General features: G+C 41.8%; 1 protein-coding gene across 2 annotated transcripts in view; it reads left to right on the top strand.

Annotated features, from left to right (window-relative positions):
- The first annotated feature begins 58 nt into the window (after positions 1-58).
- LOC123606059 (CCHC-type zinc finger nucleic acid binding protein) overlaps positions 59-14,900 on the top strand; it is a 72,911-nt gene continuing 58,069 nt past the window's right edge. The window contains exon 1 of one of the 2 annotated variants that reach the window (XM_045493994.1): positions 59-170. The gene's annotated coding sequence lies outside the window, so the exon portion shown is untranslated. The remainder of the gene's footprint in view (positions 171-14,900) is intronic. The other variant, XM_045493997.1, reaches the window with a different exon arrangement.

Below are 14,900 nucleotides of genomic sequence, written 5' to 3'. Positions count from 1 at the left end.
GCCAGCATAGGAACTTCAATATGCTTTTAAAATACTTTGGATACTTATCGAGCGCCTACTAGATGCGCCGCCCTAGCGCAGAAGGCTGGAATGGGCTGAAAGGGGAAAACGAAACGTCACCCACAGTTTAGGTCTTCCTGGGCATCTGCGCGGGACACCCTGAAGCTAAGGTAAGGATGGTGCGTGCCAGCGTGCCAAACTGCATTTGGCTACGGCAAACCCGAGTCAGGGTGGCCGAGAGCTGACGCATGGCAGGCAATCGGCTTGCCTGAGGAGGGGGCTGCCCGAAACCAGGCGGGGGAGAAGGAGACCTGGTGAGCCAGGAGTGGAGACGAGCGGCAGGGGTTTGGGGCTGAGGCCCACAAGTGAAAGAGGAGGTAACAGCTTAGCGAGAGGAGGGGACTAAGGGGGAGGGGCCAGCCTCTAGGGTCTGGCTTTGCAGAGACCGAGGCTGGGGACTTGGAGGAAGCAGGGGAGGGGGATCTTGAGCCAAGATGAAATTGTTAAGCGCCAGAAAGATGTTCAAAATCCTTAACCAGTAACCCACCCCTTATCTGGTGGAAATCATCCTCAAGAAAATAAAGTTGCTCACTGCGGCAGTGTGCAGCAAAGTACCTGGAAACATTCTAAATGACCAGCAAAAATGAGATGGTTGAGGGAATTATGGTGTATCTATCCGATGAAATATTCCACACCCTCTCTAAAGGGATATTTCTGATGATTTGGGAGGCGATATGCTAAAATATAATTTTATGTTTTAATATTCTATAAAACCGTATACCGAGGCCAAAATGTACAATTTTTACAAATACCTTTCCGAGAATGAGAATTGTAGGGGGTGGGCTTGTATAGATAATCGTATGGGCTCTAAGGAAGGGCTTATATATATAATTGTACGGTTTTTATTGTTTTTAAATATTAATATGCATTCTTCATGATAATTGCTAAGTCCTTTATAAAGACACAGAATACTGAAAGTACAAGAGAAACAATGAATAACATTGGTAGATTGTACCAATATTCAATACACTGGTTGTGATATTATGTTTTATTAATTTTACTAGTTTAAAAAATTGAGCTGTAACACTACCTAAAATTCACCTTTTTAAACACACAACTCATGGTTCTCAGTGTCTTTGGAATTGTGTACCCATCGCCGCTAATTGCAGACCTCACTCCTAAAAGAACCTGGTATCTATTAGCAGTCAATCTGCATTCCTCACTCCCCTTCCTTCCCCAACCATTAATCTACTTTCTGTCTCAGTGGATTTTCCTCCTCCGGATATTTCATATAAATGGAATCATACAATATGTGGCCTTTTGTGTATCTGGCTTTTTTCACTTAGCATAATGTTTTTGAAGTTCAGCCATGTCATAGCATGAGTGAGTACTTCATTCTTTTTTATTGCTGAATAATATTCCATTTTATGGATATGCCACATTTCATTTATCATGCATTATTGGTTGATAGGCATTTGGGTTGTTTCTACTTTTTGGCTTTCATGAATGATGCTGCTATGAACATTTGTATACCAGTTTTTATCTGACATGTATTCTCATTTTTCTTGGGTGTATACCTAGGAGTAGAAATGCTAGGTTATATGATAACAGTTTAACGTTATAAACAGTTAATTTTCCAAAGCATCAGCACCACTTTATAGTCCTACCAGCAATTTCAATTTCAATTTCAGTTTCTCCACATCCTCACCAACACTTATTGTCTTTTTGATCTTTTGATTGTCTTTTGATTATAGCCATCCTAGTGGGTGTGAAATGGTATCTCATTGTGGTTTTGATGTGCATTTCCTCAATGGTTCATGATATTTTGGGTTCTTACATGCCATTTGTATGCATTCCACTTTGAAGAATTGTCTATTTTAATGCTTTGCTCATTTTAAAATTGTTTTTTTTTTATTCTAGAGTTGTAAGATATTTTTATATATTCTGGATACTAGATCCTTATCATGTATATGTTTGCAAATATTTTCTTACATTCTGCGGCTTGTCTTTTTTTTTTTTTTTATTTTTATTTTTTTCCAACGTTTATTTAATTTTTTGGGGACAGAGAGAGACAGAGCATGAAAGGGGGAGGGGCAGAGAGAGAGAGGGAGACACAGAATCAGAAGCAGGCTCCAGGCTCTGAGCCATCAGCCCAAAGCCTGACCCAGAGCCTGACGCGGGGCTCGAACTCACGGACCGCGAGATCGTGACCTGGCTGAAGTGGGACGCTTAACCGACTGCGCCACCCAGGCGCCCCGTGCGGCTTGTCTTTTTGTTACTTGTTTTACAATGTCATTTGAAGATGAAAAGTTTTTTTTTTTTTTAATGAGGTCCAGTTTATTTTTTCTTTTGTTGCTTGTTCTTTTGGTGTCATATGTAAGAAATCATTGCTTAAGCCAAGGTCATGAAGATTTATCCTTATGTTTTTTTACCTAAGAATTTTATAGTTTTACCTCTTAAATTTTAGATCTTTGGCTCATTTTAGTTTTTGTATATGGTGTGAGGTAGGGGTCCAACTTCATTTTTGTTTGTTTTTTTTTTGTTTGTTTTTTGGATATCCAGTTGTTCCAGCACCATTTGTCAAAAAGACTGTTCTTTCACCCATTGAATTGTGTTTGGTCAATTTGACCTTTGACAATTGTGGTTTTGACCTTTGTCAAAAATCAATTGACACTGGGGCGCCTGGGTGGCGCAGTCGGTTAAGCATCCAACTTCAGCCAGGTCACGATCTCGCGGTCCGTGAGTTCGAGCCCCGCGTCGGGCTCTGGGCTGATGGCTCAGAGCCTGGAGCCTGCTTCCGATTCTGTGTCTCCCTCTCTCTCTGCCCCTCTCCGTTCATGCTCTGTCTCTCTCTGTCCCAAAAATAAATAAACGTTGAAAAAAAAAATTTTTAAATCAATTGACACTTGGGGTGCCTGGGTGGCTCAGTCAGTTAAGCGCCTGACTCTTGATTTCGATTCAGGTCATGATCTCATAGTTCGTGGGTTTGAGCCCTGCATCGGGCTCCGTGCTGACAGTGTGGAGCCTGTTTAGGATTCTGTCTCCCTCTCTCTCTGCCCCTCTCCTGCTCACTCTCTATCTCTCTTTCTCTCTCTCAAAATAAATAAATAAACATTTAAAAAAATTTAAAAAATCAATTGACAATAATGTATGGCTTTATTTCTGGACTCTAAATTCTGTTCCATTTATCTATACACTATGGTTTCACAAAATGTTATTATTGGGGGAAACTGGGTAAAGGACACCTGGCATTTCTCTATATTATTTCTTACAACTGCTCATGAATCTACAGTTATCTCAATAACAATTTAATTTTTAAAAAGCACAGGTTATTTTTAAGGTACATTCTTACCACCACCACCCCACCTGTACCCCTGAACTAAAAGACCTGTCTTATTCTAAGAATTTTTCTAGCCTTTGTCTGAGTTGCCTACTCTCACCCTCCAGGTGGCACCAACTCTCTCTTTTTACTTCTAGTTTTTCACAAGCAAGAGCTGGAAAAGGCCCTGCCAGGGTCTTTTGACAAGTGCAAGGCCCCTTGCCAGACTCTGGCTGTTCACCAGAATGACTCAGGGGCTGTTTCAGGGCTCTGGCCTGCCCTGAAGTTCCCCTCAATTTAACAGGGAGATTCAGACCTGCTGCCTACCTTTGCCTTAGAGGCAGCTTCTAGCCTCATAAAATTAATTCTGGGGTTCCTGGGTGGCTCAGTCAGCTAAGCCTCTGACTCTTGATCTCAACTCATGACTTGAGTCCGTGAGATGGAGCCCTGTGTTGGGCTCTGTGCTGACAGCGCAGAGCCTGCTTGTGATTCTTTCTCTCCCTCTCTCTCTCTCTGCCCCTTCCCCGCTCATGCATGCTTTCTCTCTCTCGCAATATAAATAAATAAAACTTTAAAAAAAGTTTATAAAATGAATTCCCAAAAGAAGCAGTCCACTATTTTTTCTCTTGTTACACCCACCTTTGAAAGCGTTCATTCATTTATTCCATCAGCACTTACTGAGCACCCACTATTATATTATTCTTATAAACATAGCAAGTATTCTATACATGTAAGGTATTATTTTAATAAAGTTAGGCCTTTTTTCAGGATCAGATAATGACTATAATTCCCCACACACTTTTGCAACCTGTAAAGGGCTACACTATAATAAGGTGTGATCATTATTGGGGCAGGAGGATCACAATATAAGTGCGGGCAGACCAGAAGACAGACACTTCATATACTTTATCCTTAACCCACCCAAGCAAAGCTCAAAGTAAACATCACTGTACTCTTACAGTCACAAAGAATCCAAATCTCAGAGAAGTTATGTACATTGTCAAAGGACACACAGCTACTGAATGACAGAGCTGGCATTCACAGCTAGGTTCTCAGGTTGCCAAAGACTGATGCTTCTTCTCCTGAACTCCCAGCCATCAACTGAAAGGAAATCTCAGGGTGAAGCCACCATCAGGAAGGTTTGTACTCCACACATAGTTATTAAATGACCAGGGAAATTGGTCAGCCTCTTAGATATGCTTTTCTTACACCATTTCTTCCAAGTACCCTAACACAGTTCTATTTATAAATGATTCCTGAATTTAGCAAGACACATTTCCCAGATAATGTAATATATTTCTTTTTTTTTCTGATTAGGAAAAAAAAGCATATATATTTGGGGGGAAGAAATCATAATACAGAAAAGTAAAATGAAAAGGAGAAAACTATTCCCTTTTTATTACATCTTTATTTACATTTGGTGCATACAAAGGTGTTTATGTAATGCATGTGTAAGTTTGGGGGCATGATAATGCAATGACCCTCCTGAACTCCCCTCCCAAATGCAGATCTAGAACATCACCAATAACCAGAATCCCTCTACATTATCATGCCATACCTACCCCCCAGAAGTCACTAACACCCTGAATTTTTAGTGTATTGTTTCCCTGCCTTTTGAAAAAAAAAATCATCTATGTATGCATGCTTAAAGAATGAACTTTGTAAGTTTTGTTTATTTTTGAGCTTTATAAAAATAGTATCACACCATAAGTAGTATTCCAGGACTTAATGTACTCAGCATTATCGAAGATTTATCTTAAAGTCATGTAACTAGTTTATCCTTTTCACGGCTGTATAATATTCCATTGTGAATATACCACAACATACTTATCTGTTTTCCCAATGCTGGGCATTTAATTTGTTTCCAGGTTGTTTTTTTTTTTTAATTACAAAATTTTTTAATGTTTATTTATGTTTGAGAGAGAGACAGAGTGTGAGCAGGGGAGGGGCAGAGAGAGAAGGAGACACAGAATCTGAAGCAGGCTCCAGGCTCTGAGCTGTCAGCACAATGAGGGGCTTGAACTCAGGAACTGCGAGATCATGACCTGAGCTGAAGTCAGATGCTTAACCGACTGAGCCACCCAGGCGCCCCTCCAGGTTTTTTTTTTAAGTGTTTATTTATTTTGAGAGAGAGAGAAAGAGAGTGAGAGTGAGTAAGCAGGAGCAGGGGAGGGCCAGGGAGAGAGAGAGAGAGAGAGAGAGAGAGAGAGAATTCCAAGCAGATGTCAGTGCAGAGCCTGATGTGGGGCTTGATCCCACAACACCTGAGATCATGACCTGAGCCAAAATCAAGGGTCAGACCAGACGCTTAACTGACTGAGCCACCCAGGCACCCCTCTGGGTTTTTTTTTATTACCCAAAATTGCTGCTATGAACATTCTTGTGCCTGTTTTCTATGCATATATGTAGGAATGCCTCTTGCATATATATAAGGAGAGGAATTGCCTAGGATATTAAACCTTGCAAGATAATTTCCAATTGTTTCCCAAAGTTGTTGTGCCAATTTATATAGTCACACCATGAATCCACATCCTCTCCAAGTCAGTATTGTTAAAATTAGTTTTTACCTATCTAGTGGCTATAAATGGAATATGACTGAAGTCTAATTTGCTTTTCCCTGAGATTGAAAATCTTTTATCTGTTTATTGGACAATTATGAAACGTCTCTGAAATACCCATTCGTGTCTTTTGTTGTTGTTTTTTGGTCGCCAATATGTAGGAGTTCTCTTTATCTTGTGAGCGCTAATCTTTGTCAATTACATTTATTACAGATAATCTTCTCTCGGTTCTTGACATGTCTTTTCTTTTTTTTTAAGTTTCTTTATTTTTTGAGAGAGAGAGAATGTGCGCGGGGGGGGGTGGGGGGGGGAGACAGAATGGGAGAGAGAATTTCAAAAATGTTCTGTGCTCTCAATGTAGAGCCTTCACGGGGCTCAATCTCACGAACTGTGAGATCATGACCTGAGCCAAAACCAAGAGTCAGATGCTTAACCGACTGAGCCACCCAGGTGCCCCATGACTTATCTTTTCATTTGCTTTATGGTATGTTTTGATAAATAGAAGTGTGAATATTTAATGAATTGAATTATCAATATTTCCCTTTGTGGATAGCATTTTTTGTCTTTTTAGAGAAATATTTCCCTTTCCCAAGGATGGAAAGATATTCTTCTATATCAAATATTGTTCCATAGGACTTTCTGCGGTGATGGATATGTCCTTTATCTGTGATATCCAGGACAGTAGCCACTAACCACATGTGACTACTGAACACTTGAAATGTGGCTAGTGTGACCCAGAGACTAAATTTTACATTTTACTTAATGTTAATTTAAAAATAATTTGAGGGATGCCTGGGTGGCTTAGTCAGTTAAGCATCTGGCTCTCAAAATAAATAAATGAACAAAAAAAATAAAAATAACTTAATGTTTTTAAAGGTGTTCTTTATTTTATTTTATTATTTTTGAGAGAGAGAGAGAGAATGTGAGCAGGGAGGAGCAGAGATACAGAAAGAGAAATCCCAAGCAGGCTCCACGCTGTCAGCACAAAGCCAGATGCAGGGCTTGAACTCACAAACTGTGAGATCATGACCTGAGCCGAAATCAAGAGCCCAACACTTAAACGACTGAGCCACCCAGGTGCCCTCCAAAATAAAAATAATTTAAAATAGCCACGTGTGGTTAGTGCCTGATGTATTGAACAGTATAGTTTTATGTTTTCTTCTTTAGAAGAAATTTTGCTTTTCACGTTTACTTTCTGACTTCATCTGAAAAATTTGGGTATGGTGTGAGACAAGAAGCCAATTTCGTTTTTTTCCAGCGTGGATAATCAGCTGCCCCAGCACAATTGATTGAATAATCCTTTCTTCCCATACTGATCTGGACTGCCACTTTTGTCCTGTATCAGTCTTTCACTTATATTCTATTTATACGGTCATATATCAAAGCCCCATTTCTATGGGTGTGTTTCTAGGCTCCCTGTTCTCTATCCCTGTCAATCCGTCTATCCCTGTGTCTATTCCACAATGTCTTAGTTATCATAGTCTTAGAATAAGTCTTGATATCAATATCTGGTAGAGCAAGGCCTTCCCTATTATCCTTTTTGGAGAATGCCTTGCCTCTTCTTGGCCTCTCCTCCTCCATAGAAATCCTCCAAATAAAGCTTATGCCATAAACAAACCAAACAAACCTGTGGGATTTTAATTAAAATTGCATTAATCTGTAGGTCAACTTAAATAATCTGAGGCACAGCTATCGATTTTATATATGTATGTAGCTTTTGGCTTTTTAAAAGTTGACCTGGGGTCCTTGCATTTTCCCCAAGGGATCCCACATCCTACTGGAGCCTGATGGGTGCCAGGTGCTGAGTGGTGGGTCACATGTGCACTTCCATGTAATCGTATCACAACCCTAGGTGACAGGGGTGCTATTGTTGTCTCTGTTTTCCAAGTTAACTGAGGTTTACAGGATTTGATGACTTGCCAGAAGTCATCCAGGGAGCGCCCTTGAAGAGCCATGTCTCTGCGACTTCAAAACTCTAGCTTTAATGTACCAAAGTGTCTTTAAACCACCCCTTAGCTCAGACATTTACTTGTTTCCGGTTTTCCTCTATGTAAGTGACGTTGTGATGAACATCTTTGGTATTCGTTTTGTCTCTGTTTCTCATTGTTTTCCTGGGCCACATGGGAGGTAGTCCCTTGTTAAAGTATATGGCGATACTGCCTTCCAGAAAGTTCACGTCAGTTCTACTTTCCCGGCTTGTTTTAGTGTCAACATTTACCAGTCAGTGCCCCTAGTGAACAACCAGGAAAAGAAACTGACATTTCTACTGCCACTTCTTTGGGTGGGACAGAGTACTAACTCACTCTCTTACGTTATCTCATTTGATCCTCACAATGATGTCAGGAAACTAAAGCTCAGAGAGGAACATTCATTTGCCCAGGATCATATAGCAAGCTAGAAATGCAAGCAGCCAGAGTGTTACACTTCTTAGAATCTTCCAAAACATTACCCTTGTACTAGGAACAAAATCCAAACTCCCCCCTACGGCCTGTGAATCCCTAATGCCTTGCATACTTCCTCCCTCTCCCACCATGCTCCCTTCCAACCATACTGGTATTCTTTCTGTCCCTCCAGCTCTCCAGGATCCTGCCCACCCCAGGGCCTTTGCCCAACCATCTCCTCACATCTTTTACATGGCTGTTGCTCTTTCAGTCTGGTTTAGCTGAAAGGCCACCTCCTCAGAGAGGTGGCCCTGACCTCCATAGCTAAAGTACCACCCTCCTCTTTTTCTCGATCTTGTTTTATTTTCCTCACAGCAGTTTGTCATTGTCAGATCGATCATTGATTTGCTTGCTGTATTTGTCAAGATTCTCCAGAGAAACAGAAACAACAGGGTGTGTGCATGTGGAGAAAGAGAAATTGATTTACTGTAAGGAATTTTCTCACGCAGTTATGGAAGTGGGAAGGTCTGACAATCTGCAGGGTGAGCTGACAATCTGAAGACTCAAGAGAGCCAATGATTTAGTTTCAGTTCGGGTCCAGAGGTCTGAGAACCAGGAGAGCTGATTGCATTGTTCCCAACCAAAGACTGGTAGCCTCAAGACTCAGGAAGTGCTGATGCCTCGATTCGAATACAAAGGCAGAAGAGAAGCTGATCCCTCAGTTTGAAGGCAATCAGGCAAGTGTAGTTCCCTCTTATTCAGCGTTTTTGTTTTATTCAGGTCTTCAACTGATTGGATGAGGCCTACCCACATTGAGGAGGACAATCTGCTTTACTCGGTCTACTGATTTATTTAAAAAAAATTTTTTTTAATGTTTATTTAATTTTGAGACAGAGACAGAGTGTGAGTAGGGGAGGGGCACAGAGCGAAGGAGACACAGAATCTGAAGCAGGCTCCAGGCTCTGAGCTATCAGCACAGAGCCCGACTCTTGGGCTCAAACTCACTGACTGCAAGATCATGACCTGAGCCGAAATTGGACAACTAACCGACTGAGCCACCCAGGCACACCTCGGTCTACTGATTTAAATATTAATCTCATTCCAAAACACCCTCACAGAAATACCCAGAAAAATATTTGACCAGATATCTGGGCACTCCATAACCCAGTCAAGTTGACACAGAATTAACCATCACACTTGTTTATTGTCATCTCTCCACCTTTAGCTGCTAAGGCAGCTCCTTGACTGCCCTGTCCCTGGCATCCGGCCCATAGTAAGAACTCGGCAACAGCAGTCGAATGAATGAATGGCAGAGCCTAGACTCCAGCCCTGATCTGAGCAATTCCACATTTATTCTTTTTCTGTAGTAAATTACTTCACGTTGATCACTGATGGTTTCCTGAAAAGAAAATCATGATGTAACATCTCAAGTCAAATCAGTGTCTGTGTGCAAGCACATGATGTGTGTGTGTGTGTGTGTGTGTGTGTGTGTGTGTGTGAGTGATGACAGAGCCCCGGATTGGGAGTATGAGGGCACTACTCAGCTTCTTGGGGACCCTTGGTTCCCAAGCAACAAATTAACACCCATACTGCTCTTCTCTGAGTGTGGGACCCTGAGCCAACTGCAAGCCCAGTAGACCTGTAGCAGAGCTTCAAGGTTACTGAGAGATGATTTCCTGTCACTGCGAGGTAGGAGGAGAAGCATCCACAGGAGGGGTGGAGTAGCTGCATACTTATTAGTGATTCATCAGCGGCTGGTGACAGTGCATAGAAAGGGTTAGAACATCTTCACCCATCAGACGGAAGAATAATGACCTTCCAGTATATCCAAAGGGAGTATCTGTGATAAGCTCTGAGGCCCGGCCTTCCTCACCACCCCCCGCCCCCCCCCCCCCCCCCCCCCCCCCCGTGACTGCTTTATGTCAACAATAACACCTGGGCCCAGTAAACACTGGATTCTGCCTGGGTCTGGGGATTCTGTAGTCAGAAGGCCCCCAGAACAAGTCTGTCTTTACTTAAACAGCTAAAATACACATGCATGATGTGGTGGAGTGCACACAAATTACACTTGTGTGAATAAAGCAGGAACACACTTCATGTGCAAGGACTTGGCTCTGGCACCCCCCTGGAGGATGTTTATGGTACAGTTTGTGAAGGACCTTTGACTCAGGAACCCCCAGGAAGTTCAGCCATAGGGGTGATTTTGTTGTCTCTTGCAAAAAATGTCATCGGGACCTACTATGCTTATGCATTGTGCTTTGCTTGGAAGAGACCTGACCAAGACTTGGTGCATTGGGGAAGGAAGGGTAGGGAGCTGGATTGCCCAAGAGACAGATTGAACATGTATTTGCAACCCAGCCAAACAGGGGCACCAAGAGGAAAGAGAGAAGGAGAATCCTCGAAATAATTAAATCTTTAATATTTACCACCCAAAAAACACTCAAAATAGCCAGTCAAGGGAAATAAAATTAGAACATTGCTAGTTTACATTGTCTTGTTTTTTATTTTGCTTCAGAATTAGGCAAGCGAGCAAAACCTTTTGGTAAATGTGCAAGCTCGAGAGCCACTCAGGCTGGGTTCCAGTTCTAGTCCCGCCAGAAGTGCCATAGGCATTTACACATGATCAATTCTTTCCTATTTTAAAAAGGAGAAAAGGATAAAACCCTCCTGACTACTACCATCTTCCCTTTATCTCACCCTGTCTGGAAAGAACATAGACAAGCCATAAAAATTTTACAGACCACGACTTAAAAAGTCGTCCTTATTCTTCTTTGCCTTCAGGCTTGCTGCTGCCCAGCCCTGCCCACCCCACCCCCACCCTTCGAGTGAGTAGAGTCTGCTCTGCCCAAGGTCCCCACCTTTGTTATGTGATGACTGCGGGAGCTTTTGTTTCAGTTCCCCTGCTCAACCTTTCAGCTGCTTTGGAAACCAGAATCCCTTCTTGGAACTCACAGAATGAAATGGTATATTACTTATTTCTTGCTACGTAAAAATCACCCCAAAACTCAGCTGCCGAAAACAACACACGTTTAGTAAGATACCACCTCATGTGCTTTGGGGTGGCCACTATAGAAAAAACAAACAAACAAAAAACCCAAAACAAACAATCCCCCAGAAAAACCAGTGTTGGCACAGACGTGGAGGAATTGAAACGCTTAGGTACTGCTCGCTGGAATATAAAATGGTGCCATTGCTGTAGAAAACAGTATGGTGATTCCTCAAAAAAATTAAACAGAATTACCATATGATCCAGTAATTCTACTTCTGGGGATATATTCGAAAGAACAGAATATAGGATCTAAAAGAGATATTTGTACACAATGTTTATCGCAGCACTAGTCATAATAGCCAAAAGGTGGAAGCAATCCAAGTATCCATTGATGGATGAATGGGTAGACAAAACGTGGTCTGTACGTACAATGGAATATGATTAAGCCTAAAAGAGGAAGGAAATGCTGACGCATGCTGCAGCAGGGATGAACCTTGAGGACATTATGCTAAGTGAAGTAAGCCAGTCACAAAAAGACAAATGCTGTATGATTCCTCTTCCATAAGTCATCTAAAGTAGTCAAAATTATCGTAAGGACAGAAGGTAGAGTGGTGGTTACCAGGGTCTGAGATGAAGAAGAAATGACGTTGTTCCGTGGATATAGAGCTTCAGTTTACAAAACAAAGAAGTTCTAGAGATCTGTCATACAACAATGTGAATATAGCCAATGCTACTGAACTGTACGCTTAAAAATGGTTAAGGTGAAAAATAAATAATTAAATAAAAATAAAAATAAAAATGGTTAAGATGATAAAGTCTATGTTATGTGCTTTTATCACAATTATACATATATATCTTTATTATCTCATACTTTACATATATATATATACATATGTAAATATGTATGTATATTTTATATATATTATCTCACACTTTAAATATGTATAATATATACATATACTATACATATACCTTTACACCTTAATAAAGGTGTATGTATAATAGATATATATAAAGATATATATCATATATATATATATATATATATACACACATATATATATATACACACACACACATTCATAGGGAGGAGATTAGACAAGGGCATGAGCGCCAGCAGGCAAGGGTCCCTGGGGACTATCTTAGAAATCTTGGGGCGCCTGGGTGGCTCAGTCGGTTAAGCATCCAACTTCGGCTCAGGTCATGATCTCACAGTTTGTGAGTTTGAGCCCTGTGTAGGGCCCCGTGCTGACAGCTTAGAGCCTGGAGCCTGCTTCAGATTCTGTGTCTCCCTCTCTCTGTGCACCTCCTCTGATCACACTCTGTCTCTCTCTCTCTCTCAAAAACATTAAAAATTTTTTTTAAGAATTAAAAACAAAAAAATAAATCTCATAGGCAGAGAAGGCATATCCAATTAGAAATATGTTCCCTCCCATTTTTCAAGAAATGCTTGACTGTCTTAGTCTATATTTTGTTTTCCTACTTTCAGTAGAAACATACATTTAAGATATCCTCTCCTTTCAGGGTGCCTGGCTGGCTCAGTCAGTAGGGCATGAGCTCTCGATCTTGCAGTTGTAGGTTTGAGCCCAACGTTAGGTGTAGAGATTACTTAAAAATAAAATCTTAAAATAAAAAAGAAAACCTCTCCTTTCTTTTAACTCTACTAGAAGAAAAGCAGTAATGCAGTTGAGATGGTGTCATAGGCTGAATGTTTGTGTCCCCCCCAAATTCATATATGGGAACCTTAATCCCAAATGTGATGGTATTAAGAGGTTTAGATGAGGTCATGAGGCTGGGAGCCTCATGATGGGATTAGTGCCCTATAGGAAGAGGAAGAAAGATCTCTCCATGGATAAGAACCAAGGAAATGCCACGTGAGCACCCAGCAAGAAGGTGTGGCTATTTGCAGGACAGGAAGCAGGCTTCCACTAGGAACTGAATCTGTCAGCACCTTCATCTTAGACTTCTCAGCCTCCAGAACTGTGAGAAATAAATGTCTACAGTGTAAGCCACCCAGTCTATGATAGTTTGTTATAGCAGCTCAGGCTGACTAGGACAGATGGTGAATGACACCTGCCAGGCCTCACACCTCAGCTAATAGGGACAGCCATTTATGACTTATGGCACCTGGCTCTTGGCATACAGGAATTCAGGCCCAGAATGGCCCATATTCCATTTTTTTCCAGGGAAACTAGAATAGAGATTTCAAAAGAAATACTCTTATTTTGGGGCCATCTGGGTGGCTCAGTCGGGTTAGGTGTCTGACTCTTGATTTTAGCTCAGGTCATGATCTCATGTGAGATTGAGCCCAGCTCTGGGCTGACAGTGGAGCCTGCTTGGGATTCTCTCTCTCTCTCTCTCTCTCTCTCTCTCTCTCTCTCTCTCTCTCCTCTCTCCGCCCCCCCCCCTCAAAAGTAAATAAGTAAACTTAAAAAAAAGTTTAAGGGGCGCCTGGGTGGTTCAGTTGGTTAAGCACCCAACTCTTCATTTCAGCTCAGGTCATGATCTCCTGTTTTGTTAGTTCCAGCCCCGCATATGGCTCTATGCAGACGGCGTGGAGCCTGCTTGGGATTCTCCTTCTCTCCCTCTCTCTGTGCCCCTCCCCTGCTCACACTCTCTCTCTGTCTCTAAAAATAAATAAAAATAAACCTTTTTAAAAAAGTATTGAAAAAAAAAGAAATACATAGTTGAAATTTTAGCAACTAATTCAAAATGTTTTAAAATATTGTGCAGGCCAAGAAGACAGACCAAAAAAACCACATATGCTCCAGCCCAGTGATGCCTGTAGATACCATATTGCACCCCCTTCTCTTTTTCCTTGGCTTCTGTGGGGGAGGGGTCACACTGCCCTGGTTTCCCACTTAATTTTTCAGCTGCTGTTTTGCTAGATGCTTTCTTCTCACAACATCAGACATTGATGTTGCTTAAGGCTCTGCCCTACATCTTCTCAAGCGAGAACTCAACATACTTCCGTGGGTTATCTCAGTTACCCCCAGACTCCATTTACTACTTATGTGGCGACCACTCCTAAATCCACATCTTCCACCAAAAACTGAGCTCCAGAACCAGGGCAACATAATAAGTGTCTTCTCAGTGCCACATTCCCTAATCCAGTCCATCCCCCTGTCTCAGCCTAACCCATTGGCTGCCCCTTCTTGGCTCCTCACCTGGTCAATGGCACCACCCCAGTTGCCTAACCCAGAAACCTGGAACCATTCTGACATCTTCTTTCCCCTCATTTGTCACATCCAATCCATCTACATTCTTCCCTGTCTCTTCGGCAAATACATGCAAAGTTCCTTCTTATGGACCAGGCTGTGCGCTTGGCTTTGGGGATCAGCAACAAACAGGACAGGAAAGATCTCTGCTCTCTCAAAGCCCACACTCTAGCTGAGGCAATAGTTTAAAACTTATTTCTTCAGCTTGAGAATTAATGTAAAATAGGACTTAACTGGCACATAGTTAAGTATGCTCAACAAACGCTCGTTGTTAGAGAAAGTTCTGGGCTGGGCTGAGGTGGAAGAGGTGGAGAGAGAGAATGGGACCTACATAGGAATGTTTCAGAAGCAGAATCGACATGATCTGCTGTGGGTGGGTGAGGCAAGGGAAAGGGAGCAATCAGAGAGGATGTCCATGTCTGGCTTTCATTTTCC

Source organism: Leopardus geoffroyi, chromosome A2 (assembly GCF_018350155.1).
Source record: "Leopardus geoffroyi isolate Oge1 chromosome A2, O.geoffroyi_Oge1_pat1.0, whole genome shotgun sequence".
In the NCBI taxonomy this organism is placed as follows: domain Eukaryota; kingdom Metazoa; phylum Chordata; class Mammalia; order Carnivora; family Felidae; genus Leopardus; species Leopardus geoffroyi.
This window is presented reverse-complemented; position numbering and strand designations above follow the sequence as displayed.